Raw genomic sequence first — 17,500 nt, 5'->3', positions numbered from 1 at the left:
GATGTAGTGTGGAGCAATGGTGTTGGTGGTGGTGGTGGTGAGGAGGCGTGATGTAGTGTGGAGCAATGGTGTTGGTGGTGGTGGTGAGGAGGCGTGATGTAGTGTGGAGCAATGGTGTTGGTGGTGGTGTGGTGAGGAGGCGTGATGTAGTGTGGAGCAATGGTGTTGGTGGTGGTGGTGAGGAGGCGTGATGTAGTGTGGAGCAATGGTGTTGGTGGTGGTGGTGAGGAGGCGTGATGTAGTGTGGAGCAATGGTGGTGTTGGTGGTGAGGAGGCGTGATGTAGTGGAGCAATGGTGTTGGTGTGGTGGTGAGGAGGAGGCGTGATGTAGTGTGGAGCAATGGTGTTGGTGGTGGTGGTGAGGAGGCGTGATGTAGTGTGGAGCAATGGTGTTGGTGGTGAGGAGGCGTGATGTAGTGTGGAGCAATGGTGTTGGTGGTGGTGGTGAGGAGGCGTGATGTAGTGTGGAGCAATGGTGTTGGTGTTGGTGGTGAGGAGGAGGCGTGATGTAGTGTGGAGCAATGGTGTTGGTGGTGGTGGTGGTGAGGAGGCGTGATGTAGTGTGGAGCAATGGTGTTGGTGGTGAGGAGGCGTGATGTAGTGTGGAGCAATGGTGGATATCGCGTGCTCAAATGTGTTGCTCCACACGTTAATGGAAGAGTAGAATTGAGAGAGGAGGGAGGGAGGAAGAGAAGAATGGAAAAGAAAGAAGTAATATTACCACTCGACTGTGAAGGCAGAGTTACGATTGGACTGGTCATGTAAGGAATGTTAATCACCATGTTCAAGTCAACTGTTAGATGTGACGAAGCACACTAAATTGAAGTAGGAGGTACTTTATATATATATATATATATATATATATATATATATATATATATATATATATATATATATATATATATATATATATATATATGCATTCCTATGAGTCCACGGGGAAAATGAAACACGATAAGTTCCCAAGTGCACTTTCGTGTAATAATCACATCATCAGGGGAAACTCATAAGAATATCTTGATCACGCGCAAAATTGTGATCCTTTCCAATATATATATGAATAAATAATATATATATATATATATATATATATATATATATATATATATATATATATATATATATATATATATATAAAGCGCCTTGACACCAGTGTTACGTATGTAAGAAACACCAGTGGAATATAATTTTGATTATAATCGTAAATTCTTAACACAATTGGACGAAAAACATTTCTCAACACGAAAGAAAGTTATTCATATATTCATTTCCAGTAACTCAATTATGTTCCTATATTTCGTATGTACTTTTCTTTGATAATTGAAATACGAATTCATGCTGTCTCTCCTGTTTCCAGATAATGCTGTCTGTTGCTGAATTAACGTATGAAAAACAAAAGCATTTCCATGAAGCTAACACTTTGTGTTAATTCACTCGTTACTTTCTAGGAAATGGCCTTAGATTTAATTTAACTGTAACTTCGCTGTAACGCCATCTATCATGCTAACAGCAAACCACACACACCTCTTGCTTTGTTACACACATAGTGTATAGCTCTTTCTGAGATGAATATTAAGTGCAGGAACTTATATATATATATATATATATATATATATATATATATATATATATATATATATATATATATATATATATATATATATATATATTTTATTATACTTTGTCGCTGTCTCTCGCGTTAGCGAGGTAGCGCAAGGAAACAGACGAAAGAATGGCCCAACCCACCCACATACACATGTATATACATACACGTCCACACACGCACATATACATACCTATACATCTCAAAGTATACTTACATATACATACACAGACATATACATATGTACACATGTACATATTCATACTTGCTGCCTTCATCCATTCCCGTCGCCACTCCGCCACACATGAAATTATTATTATTATTATTATTATTATTATTATTGTTGTTGTTGTTGTTGTTGTTGTTGTTGTTGTTGTTGTTGTTGTTATTGTTGTTATCCCTTGTGCAAGTCTCGTAATTTATTCATATCATTACAGGAATGCGCTGGACTAGGATGAGGAAGTCCCACCAGATGGCACGTGTGGTGCCCCCACACCACGCCCTCTGTGCCATGCCCCTGTACCACCACCACCTCCGTCAGGTAGGCTACCACCGCGTCCCTTGAAGTACGTGGCTGTGGGTGGAAATCTGAGGGGCTTGTGTGTGTGTGTGTGTGTGTGTGTGTGTGTGTGTGTGTGTGTGTGTGTGTGTGTGTGTGTGTGTGTGTGTGGAGCTTGGGGGGTGGGGGGAGGGGGGTGGGGGTCACAGTTAAGAGGGCCTACAGTGAGGGATTTTGGCTATAAATGTAACTTTTATTGTTATAGTTAGAAGTGAAGTGGCCATGTGATTGATTTAAGTAGAAGGTAAGTGGCCATGTGATTGTTATAGCCAGAAGGTAAGTGGCCATGTGATTGGTATAGCCAGAAGGTAAGTGGCCATGTGATTGGTATAGCCAGAAGGTAAGTGGCCATGTGATTGGTATAGCCAGAAGGTAAATGGCCATGTGATTTTTATAGCCAGAAGGTAAGTGGCCATGTGATTTTTATAGCCAGAAGGTAAGTGGCCATGTGATTGGTATAAAGGTAAGTGGCCATGTGATTGTTATAGCCAGAAGGTAAGTGGCCATGTAATTATTATAGTCAGAAGGTAAATGGCCATAGCCAGAAGGTAAGTGGCCATGTGATTGTTATAGTCAGAAGGTAAATGGCCATGTGATTGGTATAGCCAGAAGGTAAATGGCCATGTGATTGTTATAGCCAGAAGGTAAATGGCCATGTGATTGGTATAGCCAGAAGGTAAGTGGCCATGTGATTGTTATAGTCAGAAGGTAAGTGGCCATGTGATTGTTATAGCCAGAAGGTAAGTGGCCATGTGATTGTTATAGTCAGAAGGTAAGTGGCCATGTGATTATCATAGTCAGAAGGTAAATGGCCATGTGATTATCATAGTCAGAAGGTAAATGGCCATGTGATTATCATAGTCAGAAGGTAAATGGCCATGTGATTATCATAGTCAGAAGGTAAATGGCCATAGCCAGAAGGTAAGTGGCCATGTAATTGTTATAGCCAGAAGGTAAGTGGCCATGTGATTGTTATAGCCAGAAGGTAAATGGCCATGTGATTGTTATAGCCAGAAGGTAAGTGGCCATGTGATTGTTATAGCCAGAAGGTAAGTGGCCATGTGATTGGTATAGCCAGAAGGTAAGTGGCCATGTGATTATTATAGCCAGAAGGTAAGTGGCCATGTAATTGTTATAGCCAGAAGGTAAGTGGCCATGTGATTGGTATAGACAGAAGGTAAGTGGCCATGTGATTGGTATAGCCAGAAGGTAAGTGGCCATGTGATTGTTATAGCCAGAAGGTAAGTGGCCATGTGATTATTATAGCCAGAAGGTAAATGGCCATGTAATTGTTATAGCCAGAAGGTAAGTGGCCATGTGATTGTTATAGCCAGAAGGTAAGTGGCCATGTGATTGATATAGCCAGAAGGTAAGTGGTCATGTGATTGTTATAGCCAGAAGGTAAGTGGCCATGTAATTGTTATAGCCAGAAGGTAAATGGCCATGTGATTGATATAGCCAGAAGGTAAGTGGCCATGTGATTGTTATAGTCAGAAGGTAAGTGGCCATGTGATTGTTATAGCCAGAAGGTAAGTGGCCATGTGATTGTTATAGCCAGAAGGTAAATGGCCATGTGATTGTTATAGCCAGAAGGTAAATGGCCATGTGATTGGTATAGCCAGAAGGTAAGTGGCCATGTAATTGTTATAGCCAGAAGGTAAGTGGCCATGTAATTGTTATAGCCAGAAGGTAAGTGGCCATGTAATTGTTATAGCCAGAAGGTAAGTGGCCATGTAATTGTTATAGCCAGAAGGTAAGTGGCCATGTAATTGTTATAGCCAGAAGGTAAGTGGCCATGTAATTGTTATAGCCAGAAGGTAAGTGGCCATGTAATTGTTAGAGGCAAATAGCGTTAATCAATGCTTGTGATTATATGCTAACTAGGATCTTTGTGACAGTAATAGAGAGATCAAGGGGAAGTAAAGTAAAATTTATTATTATAATATAAAATTTATTAATGTATTACAAGATTTATTATTGTATTATAGAATTTATTATTGTATCATAAAATCTATTATTATATTATTATTATAGAATTATTATTATTATTATTGTTATCGTAGATCTTTCATTGATAAATCCCTTAAGTTAACAAAGAAATCATTTCATAGAGTTGAGCCCAAACCTCCATTGACATCAAGATACTTTTAGTTCTCCCTTTTGATAATAATTTCATTTTACTTCCCATGTTGCTCAAATCCTTTAATGTAAATGTTGCCTTTAGCAACAATAATACTATCAAAAATATCTTAATCAGGAATTCACTGGAAAATTCTCCTGGATGCATCTGTGAAGTGCCATGTAGAAATTGTGATAGGTTTTGTGTTGGTCAGACTGGTAAGGATCTTTCTGTTAGACTTAAGCAACATAAATATAGTATAAGAACGGGACAAGAATCAAATGCCTTGTTTAATCACGTTAAAAACTATGATGATTGTAGTGACTGGAATAATGCCATCTCAGTTATTAACTCTAACTCTATTACCGCGAGAAATATCATTGAATCTCTTATTATTAATCACATAAAGAATTGAAACCTTGATATTCGTGAAGGTCTATACAAATTGGATAGCTTTATTGTTGATAGAATTTGTAAATTCCCCTTCTTGACCACATAATAAGTTTATGATACGCTCGTTGTCTGTCTTGGACAATCACTTGTTTACCAAATGGCGTCCTAGGTACATCTCTTTGTTATGTATCAAATGACTGTTGTATTTCTTTCTTGTATCTCCCCTGATGATGTGATTATTACACGAAAGTGCACTTGGGAACTTATCGTGTTTCGTTTTCCCCGTGGACTCATAGGAATATATATATATATATATATATATATATATATATATATATATATATATATATATATATATATATATATATATATATATACTGTCATTATTATTATTGCTTCTCCAGGACCCATGTTATAGGGCTCCTGCAGTTTTAAGGTTGCGCTCCTCGCTGGAGGAGGGAAATGATACTCTCTTGGGTCGGGAAAGTCCTCATAAAGACTCCAGTCCTTTCCATTCAGTGACGACGAAACAGCGTCACCGAAGGTGGAGTCCGGTAACACTATTGTTAAACTGGACTGAGAAAGATTCCCTTATTATCTTCTACGAACGAGTCGTCCGCTCCACCTTAATATACGCCTCACCTGCTCGATCACCCACGATATGAGGGTCAAACACAACAGCTCCACAGACCACACAAACACCTTATGAGGGTCAAACACAACAGCTCCACAGACCACACAAACACCTTATGAGGGTCAAACACAACAGCTCCACGGACCACACAAACACCTTATGAGGGTCAAACACAACAGCTCCACAGACCACACAAACACCTTATGAGGGTCAAACACAACAGCTCCACAGACCACGCAAGACACCTTATGAGGGTCAAACACAACAGCTCCACAGACCACGCAAGACACCTTATGAGGGTCAAACACAACAGCTCCACAGACCACACAAAACAGGACAGTTAGAACAGTCAGTAGCTGCCACAAACCTTCACCACCACCACAATCAAAGGAAAGTAGTGCCAGTGCAATATCACCTCAGTTTTTTTACAATAATATTAGACTCCTCTTCCCTTACCAGGACCATTCCGTAGGTAAAGAACAGCTCCCATGTAAGAATATGAAAGTAACCCCCACCCTCATACACTTTGGAAAATCTATACTCATAGATCTATCCTTGCGAGAAAAAAAAAATAACAGTGGCAATATATATATTGGAAAGGATGATGTGATTATTACACGAAAGTGCACTTGGGAACTTTTCGTGTTTCATTTTCCCCGTGGACTCATAGGAATATATATATATATATTTTTTTTTTTTTTTTTTTTTTTTTTATACTTTGTCGCTGTCTCCCGCGTTTGCGAGGTAGCGCAAGGAAACAGACGAAAGAAATGGCCCAACCCCCCCCCCATACACATGTACATACACACGTCCACACACGCAAATATACATACCTACACAGCTTTCCATGGTTTACCCCAGACGCTTCACATGCCTTGCTTCAATCCACTGACAGCACGTCAACCCCTGTATACCACATGACTCCAATTCACTCTATTTCTTGCCCTCCTTTCACCCTCCTGCATGTTCAGGCCCCGATCACACAAAATCTTTTTCACTCCATCTTTCCACCTCCAATTTGGTCTCCCTCTTCTCCTCGTTCCCTCCACCTCCGACACATATATCCTCTTGGTCAATCTCTCCTCACTCATTCTCTCCATGTGCCCAAACCATTTCAAAACACCCTCTTCTGCTCTCTCAACCACGCTCTTTTTATTTCCACACATCTCTCTTACCCTTACGTTACTTACTCGATCAAACCACCTCACACCACACATTGTCCTCAAACATCTCATTTCCAGCACATCCATCCTCCTGCGCACATCTCTATCCATAGCCCACGCCTCGCAACCATACAACATTGTTGGAACCACTATTCCCTCAAACATACCCATTTTTGCTTTCCGAGATAATGTTCTCGACTTCCACACATTTTTCAAGGCTCCCAAAATTTTCGCCCCCTCCCCCACCCTATGATCCACTTCCGCTTCCGTGGTTCCATCCGCTGACAGATCCACTCCCAGATATCTAAAACACTTCACTTCCTCCAGTTTTTCTCCATTCAAACTCACCTCCCAATTGACTTGACCCTCACCCCTACTGTACCTAATAACCTATATATATATATATATATATATATATATATATATATATATATATATATATATATATATATATATACATATATACTAAAGTGAGCATAGCAGCATGAAGCATCCTCCCTCCTGACCCAGATTTTCAACGCTACCCCAACCAGACATACGACCATCGAAAACTACACTCCCTAGACATGTACTTCTTTTTTTCTGTTCATACGTTGGAGGCATTATTACATGACAGCTAGAGACTGAGTGTGAACGAATGTGGCCTTTGTTGTCTTCTCCTAGCGCTACCTTACGCACATGCGGGGGGGGGGGGGGAAGGGGGGTTGGCATTTCATGTGTGGCGGAGCGGCGACGGAAATGGATGAAGGCAGCAAGTATGAATATATACATGTGTATATATGTATATGTCTGTTTATGTATATGTATGTATACGTTGAAGTGTATAGGTGTGTATATGTGCGTGTGTAGGCGTTTATGTATATACATGTGTATGTGGTTGGGTTGGGCCATTCTTTCGTCTGTTTCCTTGCGCTACCTCGCTAACGCGGAGGCTCCAGTCACGGATAGAAGTCCACATCAAGGCCGAGCCTGATTGGAATTATAGACAGGATTATGAAAGTGAAATTGTTTACGAATTATCGAAGCAGTGAAAAACTTGTCTTTTCAAATGTGCTACCAGGTCATTGTTATTGGAAAAGATATGAGAGGGTAGAGAGTTCCAAAGCTTCGAGGTGTAGGGAAAGAAACAGTTATCAAAACGGCCCACCCTTGAGTTACCAACGGCCACACAGTGATCATGTGAGGCAGCAGCTTACCTAGTTTTGCGTGGTCTAGCTAGTGGTGGTGGGGGGCACACAAGCAGCCAGCTCTCGGGAGCAGAAACCAAATTAAAACCTATAGAAAAGGGAAAGTGAACCAACATTGTGGCGCAGGGCAAGGAGGTCAAGTTTGCAAGTTAGCCTGGGACAATGCATAAGTCGGAAGAGCTTACGACTCCACTCTGTCAAGTAAGGAAGCAGAGCTAGTACTCCATACAAGGACGAACCAATCCTTTGTGTATAAACGGAGCAACTGTATGCACCTTTTGGACACCATCTAATCGCTCCTTGATTCCAAACACATAGTGTCAACCTATCGCAAGACTGACGCATGGTGCAGCCAGCACGTTGAAGACGCTAATGTGTCCCGTACCCACACTGTGCTCATTCCACGAATGCGCACCACCACGCCACCACCACACCACACCGTGTGAGATCCCTGGCCCGGCTTCCTATGCACTGTGGGACCTGCAGGAAAGAAAGCTCCTGATAGGGGTAGGTTGTGGTGACGCTGCGGGTGGAAAGGCACCGCCGGCGGGGTTGTATCATCGTCAGAAGACGTATAGGGGAATGAATTCATTGAGGAACTTCTCATTCCACAGGAGATAAGCATTCCCATGCTACGGATCGTAGCGCATCCTGAAAGCTGCAGGTGCCCCTTAAAAGAGGTCCTAGGGTTATATTATTTATAAAAGTTTATATATATATATATATATATATATATATATATATATATATATATATATATATATATATATATATATCTTTTTTCTCTCTACTTGATCGCCGATTCCCGTGTTTGCGACGTAGCGCCTGGAACTAACGAACATTCGTTCACACTCAGTCTCTGGCTGTCATGTGTAATGCACCGAAACCACAGCTCCCTCCCTATCCACCACATCCAGGTCCCCCCTACACAGACCTTTCCATGGTTTACCCCAGAACGCTTCACATGCCCTAATTCAATCCATTGACAGCACGTCGACCCCGGTATACCACATTGTTCTGGTTCACTCCTTGCCGTGAGATATATATATATATATATATATATATATATATATATATATATATATATATATATATATAGAGAGAGAGAGAGAGAGAGAGAGAGAGAGAGAGAGAGAGAGAGAGTGAGAGAGAGAGAGAGAGAGCATAAAGATACGTAGATCGTAAATGTGGATAGATAAACCAATGTATGTAAGTATAAGTTGGAGTAAAGTATACAGACATACATAGACCCAGACCGGAACGGAGAAGTAGGCTGGCATTTTACTTAAATAAGTAACTAGCCAGACGGAGGCGTGTTAAGTGATCGATGAACAGATATAGGACGAGACAATATTAATGTTAATGTACTGAACATTTGTCTTATATATTCTTTAACACAACATTATTATAAGTAGTAGTAGCAGCTGTAGTAGTAGTAGTAGTAGTTAGTAAGTAGTAGTAGCTGTAGTAGTAGTAGTAGTAGTAGTAGTATGTAAGTAGTAGTAGCTGTAGTAGTAGTAGTAGTAGTATGTAAGTAGTAGTAGCTGTAGTAGTAGTAGTAGTAGTATGTAAGTAGTAGTAGCTATAGTAGTAGTAGTAGTATGTAAGTAGTAGTAGCTGTAGTAGTAGTAGTAGTATATAAGTAGTCGTAGTAGTAGTATATAAGTAGTAGTATTTGGAGAGAGAGAGAGAGAGAGAGAGAGAGAGAGAGAGAGAGAGAGAGAGAGAGAGAGAGAGAGAGAGAGAGAGGGTGTCAGATTACGCAGGCGTTGCGTACGCAGTCCAGTACGCAGGTTTTGGGGGCTCAGGTGAGCGAGCGAGCGCGCGCCCTCTCTCTCTCTCTAGGTCGTCGCATTGTACCGCTGACCGTCATCTACACCGCGTCTCCGTCGCCCGTAACGAACACGCCAGTGGACCGTCTACACCCCCCCCCCCCCCCCCACGCTTGGTGATCGGTGCACGCGCGTGCGCACGTGTGGTTGTGTAGGGGTCGTGGTATATTGACCTGGTGAGGCGTGGGTGAACGAAACGTGAGACGATATATTTATATATATTTTTTTTCTCTATTTTTTTAAGGAAAGTTTGTGAGCGAAGCGGTTAAAACGGTGGAGTGCGTCAATATAGCCTAGGCTAGCTCGTGGCTCAGCCTAGCCTAGCCTAGCCTAGCCCCGTGTGGCTGAACATAGCCTAGCCCCGTGGCTTAACATAGCCTAGCCCGGCCTAGCCTGTGGCTCAACATTGCCTGGCCTAGCCCCGTGTGGCTCAACATAGCCTAACCTAGCCACGTGTGGCTCAACATAGCCTGGCCAAGCCCCGTGTGGCTCAACATAGCCTGGCCTAGCCCCGTGTGGCTCAACATAGCCTAGCCTAGCCCCGTGTGGCTCAACATAGCCTGGCCTAGCCCCGTGTGGCTCAACATAGCCTGGCCTAGCCCCGTGGCTTAACATAGCCTAGCCTGGCTTAGCCTGTGGCTTAACATAGCCTGGCCTAGCCCCGTGTGGCTCAACATAGCCTAGCCTGGCTTAGCCTGTGGCTCAACATAGCCTGGCCTAGCCCCGTGTGGCTCAACATAGCCTGACCAAGCCACGTGTGGCTCAACATAGCCTAGCCTATGGCTCAACATAGCCTAACCTAACCCCGTGTGGCTCAACATAGCCTAACCTAGCCCCGTGTGGCTCAACATAGGCTGGCCTAGCCCCGTGTGGCTCAACATAGCCTAGCCCTTGCCTCAACATAGCTGATCTCGACCGTGCCTGGAGGAGACCGGGACGTTTGTGTGGCCATAGCCGAGCCACGTAACACCACTCACGCACGCACGCGTGCGTGCGTGAACGTCCCCTCCTCGTCCGTCGTTCGTAGGAGAGAGACGCAGGACGTGTTGGGTCGCGAGCGGTCGTCTAGCGACTCGCGCAAGATTTTACGATGACGTTGAAGTGGATGATGAAGACGACCAGGAGTGTGTTGAGAGGCGTGTAGTAAAAGTGTAGCTGGACTAGGAGACGGAGAGGAACACGACGACACCTCTCTTCCTCTCCTCTTCTCCTCCGCGTCTCCCGACGGAGAAGAGACGCGAGCGAGACGCTTCCCCGGACGGGTGAGTTGGTGGCGAGGTGATATTTCACATTGTGCTTTCGGATGTGGTGTACTCATGCTTGCGCCTCGTTTTGGGCTCCCCAGGCTCAGGGTGAGGATTGGCAGAGATATATATGTGTGTGGGTGTTGGGCACGACGGGCCGGGGGGGGGGGGGGGGGAGACGATAATGCCCCCGCCTTGACCTTTGACCCTGGCCTCATAAGAGTGGCTAGTCAAAGGCTTCGGGCGCGTCGGACCCAAAAAGGTTTTTCGTACTGTTGTGTCGAAGTGCGCGTGTCTCTCTCAAGGTTTACGTACTTGTGAATAAGGTGTTGGGTTGTCGTGTACCGTCGTGCTCAAAGGTGTCGTATACCGTCGTGCTCAAAGGGGTCGTATACCGTCGTGGTCAAAGGGGTCGTATACCGTCGTGCTCAAAGGGGTCGTATACCGTCGTGCTCAAAGGGGTCGTATACCGTCGTGCTCAAAGGGGTCGTATACCGTCGTGCTCAAAGGGGTCGTATACCGTCGTGCTCAAAGGGTCGTACCGTCGTGCTCAAGGTTTCACATCCGTAATGTTCAATGGGTCGCACCGTCGTGCTCAAGGGGTCGTACCGTCGTGCTCAAGGGGTCGTATACCGTCGTGCTCAAGGGGTCGTATACCGTCGTGCTCAAGGGGTCGTATACCGTCGTGCTCAAGGGGTCGTATACCGTCGTGCTCAAAGGGGTCGTATACCGTCGTGCTCAAAGGGGTCGTATAACGTCGTGCTCAAAGGGGTCGTATACCGTCGTGCTCAAAGGGGTCGTATACCGTCGTGCTCAAAGGAGTCGTATACCGTCGTGCTCAAGGGGTCATATACCGTCGTGCTCAAAGGGGTCGTATTGCCGTCGTGCTCAAGGGGTCGTATACCATCGTGCTCAAAGGGTTCGTATACCGTCGTGCTCAAGGGGTCGTCGTACCGTCGTGCTCAAAGGGGTCGTATACCGTCGTGCTCAAAAGGGTCGTATGCCGTCGTGCTCAAAGGGCCGTCGTACCGTCGTGCTCAAGGGGTCGTATACCGTCGTGCTCAAAGGGGTCGTATACCGTCGTGCTCAAAGGGGTCGTATACCGTCGTGCTCAAAGGGGTCGTATACCGTCGTGCTCAAGGGTCGTATACCGTCGTGCTCAAAGGGGTCGTATACCGTCGTGCTCAAGGGGTCGTATACCGTCGTGCTCAAGGGGTCGTATACCGTCGTGCTCAAAGGGGTCGTATACCGTCGTGCTCAAGGGGTCTATACCGTCGTGCTCAAAGGGGTCGTATACCGTCGTGCTCAAGGGGTCGCACCGCCGCACTCAAGGGTCGTATACCGTCGTGCTCTAGGGGTCGTACCGTCGTGCTCTGGAGGTCGTATACCGTCGTGCTCAAGGGGTCGTACCGTCGTGCTCAAAGGGGTCGAGGATTCATTATCCAACACCAAATTGCATTTATTCAAATCATTTCGAAATCGAGAGAGCCATAGCGACACGCTCTCCACTTCCGGCGATGCAATCACGAAAGATGCGTCGGTAGTACGTCAGTGACCACGTCTGGTGGTGTACAGCGGTCACACGTAATGCGTAGACCTGTGACTTGGGGAATGGGATCTTTCACTCACAGCGTCGGTGGCGATGCACTGTCTTTGCCTTCCCATACTGGTCGTGTCTGTATGTTAGACCCATAGTGCCTTGCTCAGGGCCATCTCATTAACGCTATATATATATATATATATATATATATATATATATATATATATATATATATATGCTGGTAACTATGAAGAAATTGGAACACGATAAGTTCCCAGGTGCACTTTCGTTTCATAATCACATCATCAGGGGAGATACAAGAATGTATCTATCAACTGACTGTTCTGCGTCTTCGATCTCATTCTTGTATCTCCCCTTGACGATGTGATCATGACACGAAAGTGCACTTGGCAACTTATCGTGTTCCATTTCCACGATGGGTTCAGCTGGAGTCGTTCGAGGAGGAGGAGAAGAAAGGAAGAAGGAGGAGGTGTTTTTCCCCCTTCATCCCTCCGTGGCGTCACTTGTTGCTCACCTGGATCACCTCCTCCTCACCACCTCACACTTAAACCTGCTCCAGGACATGGCCGGCGTCGCCTCACTGCTCGCTCACACTCGACCCACCTCCTCCTCCTTCCTTCCTTCCTTCCTTCCTTCCTGTGTCATTTGGCTCGTCCACTTCCTTGACCCTGTCCCTCACCATCAGGGTCCCTTCGCCTGGTTGCCCTTGGGTCTTTGAGGTCCCCTGTTTTGAGGTCCGGTCTCCTGCTCCTCCTGCTCAGCTCACCACCTCCTGCTGGTGAGTGGCTGAGTGCCACTTCCCTTTGCTGCCCAGCTACGCAAGGGGGAATGGCCATCTACGCCTGCTTGTAGTTGTATACGCATCGTTGTTACAGTTTATATGTTGCGTATATCATCTTGAACTGAGTGTAGGGGTACGACCCCTTAGTCTCCGACGACCCTCCTAGACACAAGGGTCGTACGATGGGTCGTTGTTGAATGATACATGATACAGTATACATGTACACCTGTACACCCACACTTGGTACAGTATACATGTACACCTGTACCCCCACACATGATACAGTATACATGTACACCTGTACCCCACACTAGCTACAGTATACATGTACACCTGTACCCCACACTAGCTACAGTATACATGTACACCTGTACCCCACACTAGCTACAGTATACATGTACACCCGTACCCCCACACTTGCTACAGTATACAAGTACACCTGTACCCCACACTAGCTACAGTATACATGTACACCTGTACCCCACACTAGGTACAGTATACATGTACACCCGTACCCCCACACTTGCTACAGTATACAAGTACACCTGTACCCCACACTAGGTACAGTATACATGTACACCTGTACCCCACACTTGCTACAGTATACATGTACACCTGTACCCCACACTAGCTACAGTATACATGTACACCTGTAACCCCACACTTGCTACAGTATACATGTACACCTGTAACCCCACACTTTACATATAAATGTCGTGGTTGAACACAGATATGTCTGTTGGCTGAAGAAATACACTTTGATGTCATCGCATTGTTAAATTACCTAGAAAGGTCTGGGGGTGTTGCATAATTAAATGCCCTGTCTGGAGACGCGTATCATGAACACACACACACACACACACACACACACACACACGTAACGCCGCGAGAAGGTCACTGGTTTTACGTGTGTGAGTGATTCATTTGAGTGAGTTTGTGAGTGGTGGTGGTGTTTTGAGAGAGTTAGAGAGAGAGAGAGAGAGAGAGAGAGAGAGAGAGAGAGAGAGAGAGAAGGAGTGTGTGTGTGTGTGTGTGTGTGTGTGTGTGTGTGTGTGTGTGTGTGTGTGTGTGTGTGTGTGTGTGTGTACGCCAGGGTCGTCGTGTGAGTAAGTCATGAGTAGTCTCATGTTCGCCACTCATGAGAGGGTCGATCGTGTGCGTGACAGATGAGGAATGGGTAATTCCAGTACTTAATGTGGAACCCCTTTCCCTCACCCCTTTCCCTTCCCCCCTTTCCGCGCCGCGCCCTCTCCCCTTCCCTCTCCGCGCCCCCTTCCCTCTCCCCCCTCCTCTGGAACTCACGCGGCGCGCCACGGACTGGCGCGTGTGTGGGGGGGATTCGAACCCAGCTCTCAAAAGAGTGTCTTTCAGCAGCCCTCACTCACTCACTCACCCACCACAGCATCACCTGGGGCTAAGGTGCGCTACGATCAGTAGGAGAGTCGAGTTACGCGTCGCTCATTTTAGGACCGGCAGCTTAAATTGGGTTTTTGGACGTGGGCTTAAGTGAGCGAAAACCCCCCCTATATATATATATATATAATTTTTAAAAATATATATTATATATATATATATATATATAATATATATTATATATTTATATATATAAATATATATATATTTATAAAATATATATATATAATATATATAATATAATATATATATATATTAAAATTTAAAAAATATTATATATATACACACACACACACACCAACAACTTCTGGGTGACTGTCGCGCCCCAGTTTCGAAATCGGGCGGGCCCCGAGCGGGGTTGATATGATAATAAAAAAAGATAAGATTAATAATAAAAAATAATGATTAATAATAAATATATGAAAATTTAAATGTATAAGATAATAATTTTAAAATATATAATAATAAAGATAAAAAGGATGATAAAAAGAAAATGTTTAATAATGAAAGTTTAATGATAATGATAAAGTTTTATGATAAGTTATTAAGATAAAATAATAAAAAAGATATGAGGATAATAAATTATGATAATAATAAAGATAAAATAATGATAAAGTTTAATGATAAATAATAAAAATATGATAATAATAAAATATGATAATAAGAGTTTTTTAATAAAAATTTAAAGAAAATGAATAATAAAGAAAATGAAAATGAAAAAGATAAAATGATAATAATTTTGGGGTATTTATAATAATAAAGATATGATAATGATAAGAAAATGAAAATAATAAGAAAATGAAAATAAAAAAGATATAGTAATAAAAAAGATATGATAATAAAAATAATATAATAATAAAGAAAATGAAAATAATAAAAAAATTATATAAAAAAGATATGATAATGATAAGAAAAAGAAAATTTATTAGAAAAGTTTGATAATAAAGGGGATATGAAAATTTAATAAAAAATATGGATAATAAAAGATATGAAAATTAATAAAAATATGTTTAATAATAATGATTTTAAAAAATAGAAATGAAAATAATAATTAAAAAATGAAAATTAAAAAAAGGGATAGTAATGATAAAAAAATGAAAATAGAAAAAAATAAAAATTGATAATAATAAGATATGAAATAATAAAAGAAAAGAAAATAATAATAAAGAAAAGATTAAATAAAAAGATATTGATAATAATAAAAAAATGATAAATGATAAAAGATTATTTTTAAAATAATAATTTAAAAAATTATGATAATAAAAAAGATATGATAAAAATTTAAAGATATGATAATGATAAAGATATGATAAAAAGGGGGAAAGATATGAAATAATAAATTATTGAAAATTAATAAATATAGATAATGTTTGGGGGAAAATGAAAATAATAAAGAAAATGAAAATAATTAAAGGGGATATGATAATAAAAAAGATTTTAATAATATAAAAAAAAGAAAAAAAAAAAAAAAAAAAAAAAAAAAAAAAAAAAAAAAAGAATGAATAAATAAAAGATTTGATAATAATTAAAGAAGAGAAAATAAAGAAAAAATAAAAAGAAGATAAAAAGAAGAAAAAAAAAAGAAAAAAAGAATGAAAAAAAAGAGAAGAAATTTTTTGGAAAGATATTATTAAAAAAAAATAAAAATGATAAAATATGATAATAATTAAAGAATAATAATAATTAAATATTTTAATAATAAATAAAGATATGATAATAAATAAAGATATGATAATAAAAAAGTATATAATAATAAAGGGGATATGATAATAAAAAATATATGATAATGATATAGATAATAGATAATAGATAATGATATAGATATAGATAATAGATATGATATAGATGATAGATAATGATGTAGGTGATAATGATATAGATAATGATATAGATAATAGATAATGATATAGATAATGATATAGATGATAGATAGTGATATAGATAATAGAGAGTGATATAGATGATAGATAATGATGTAGGTGATAATGATATAGATAATAGATAATGATATAGATAATAGATAATGATATAGATGATAGATAATGATATAGATAATAGAGAGTGATATAGATGATAGATAATGATGTAGATGATAATGATATAGATAATAGATAATGATATAGAAAATAGATAATGATATAGATAATAATAATGATATAGATAATAGAGAGTGATATAGACGATAGATAATGATGTAGGTGATAATGATATAGATAATAATAATGATATAGATAATAGATAATGATATAGATGATAGATAATGATGTAGGTGATAATGATATAGATAATGATATAGATGATAGATAATGATATAGATAATGATATAGATAATAGAGAGTGATATAGATGATAGATAATGATGTAGGTGATAATGATATAGATAATAATAATGATATAGATAATAGATAATAGATAATGATATAGATAATAATAATGATATAGATAATAGATAATGATATAGATAATAGATAATGATATAGATGATAGATAATGATATAGATAATAGATAATGATATAGATGATAGATAATGATATAGATAATGATATAGATAATAGATAATGATATAGATAATAGATAATGATATAGATAATGATATAGATGATAGATAATGATATATATATATATATTATATATATATATAATATATATATATATATTATATATTATTATTATTATTAATATCATTATTATTATCATTATTATTGTTAATATAATTATTATATTATTATTATTAATATTATTATTATTAATTATTATTATTATTAATTATAATTATTATTATTATTAATATTATTATTATTATTAATTATAATTATTATTATTATTATTATTAATATTATTATTATTAATTATTATTATTATTATAATTATTATTAATATTATTATTATTATTAATATCATTATTATTATCATTATTATTGTTAATATAAATATTATGTATTATTATTATTATTATAATTATTATTATTATTATTATTAATATTATTATTATTATTATTATATAATTGTT

General features: G+C 40.1%; 1 protein-coding gene across 2 annotated transcripts in view; it reads left to right on the top strand.

The window, feature by feature from the left end:
• The window catches only part of LOC139749401 (uncharacterized), a 370,273-nt gene that overhangs the window by 54,419 nt on the left and 298,354 nt on the right, over window positions 1–17,500 (top strand). Inside the window, exon 2 of one of the 2 annotated variants that reach the window (XM_071663212.1) lies at window positions 2,041–2,144. The gene's annotated coding sequence lies outside the window, so the exon portion shown is untranslated. Of the gene's footprint in view, window positions 1–2,040; window positions 2,145–10,613; window positions 10,753–17,500 lie in introns of those variants that run through there. The other variant, XM_071663214.1, reaches the window with a different exon arrangement.

Source organism: Panulirus ornatus, chromosome 7 (genome assembly GCF_036320965.1).
Source record: "Panulirus ornatus isolate Po-2019 chromosome 7, ASM3632096v1, whole genome shotgun sequence".
NCBI lineage: Eukaryota > Metazoa > Arthropoda > Malacostraca > Decapoda > Palinuridae > Panulirus > Panulirus ornatus.
This window is presented reverse-complemented; position numbering and strand designations above follow the sequence as displayed.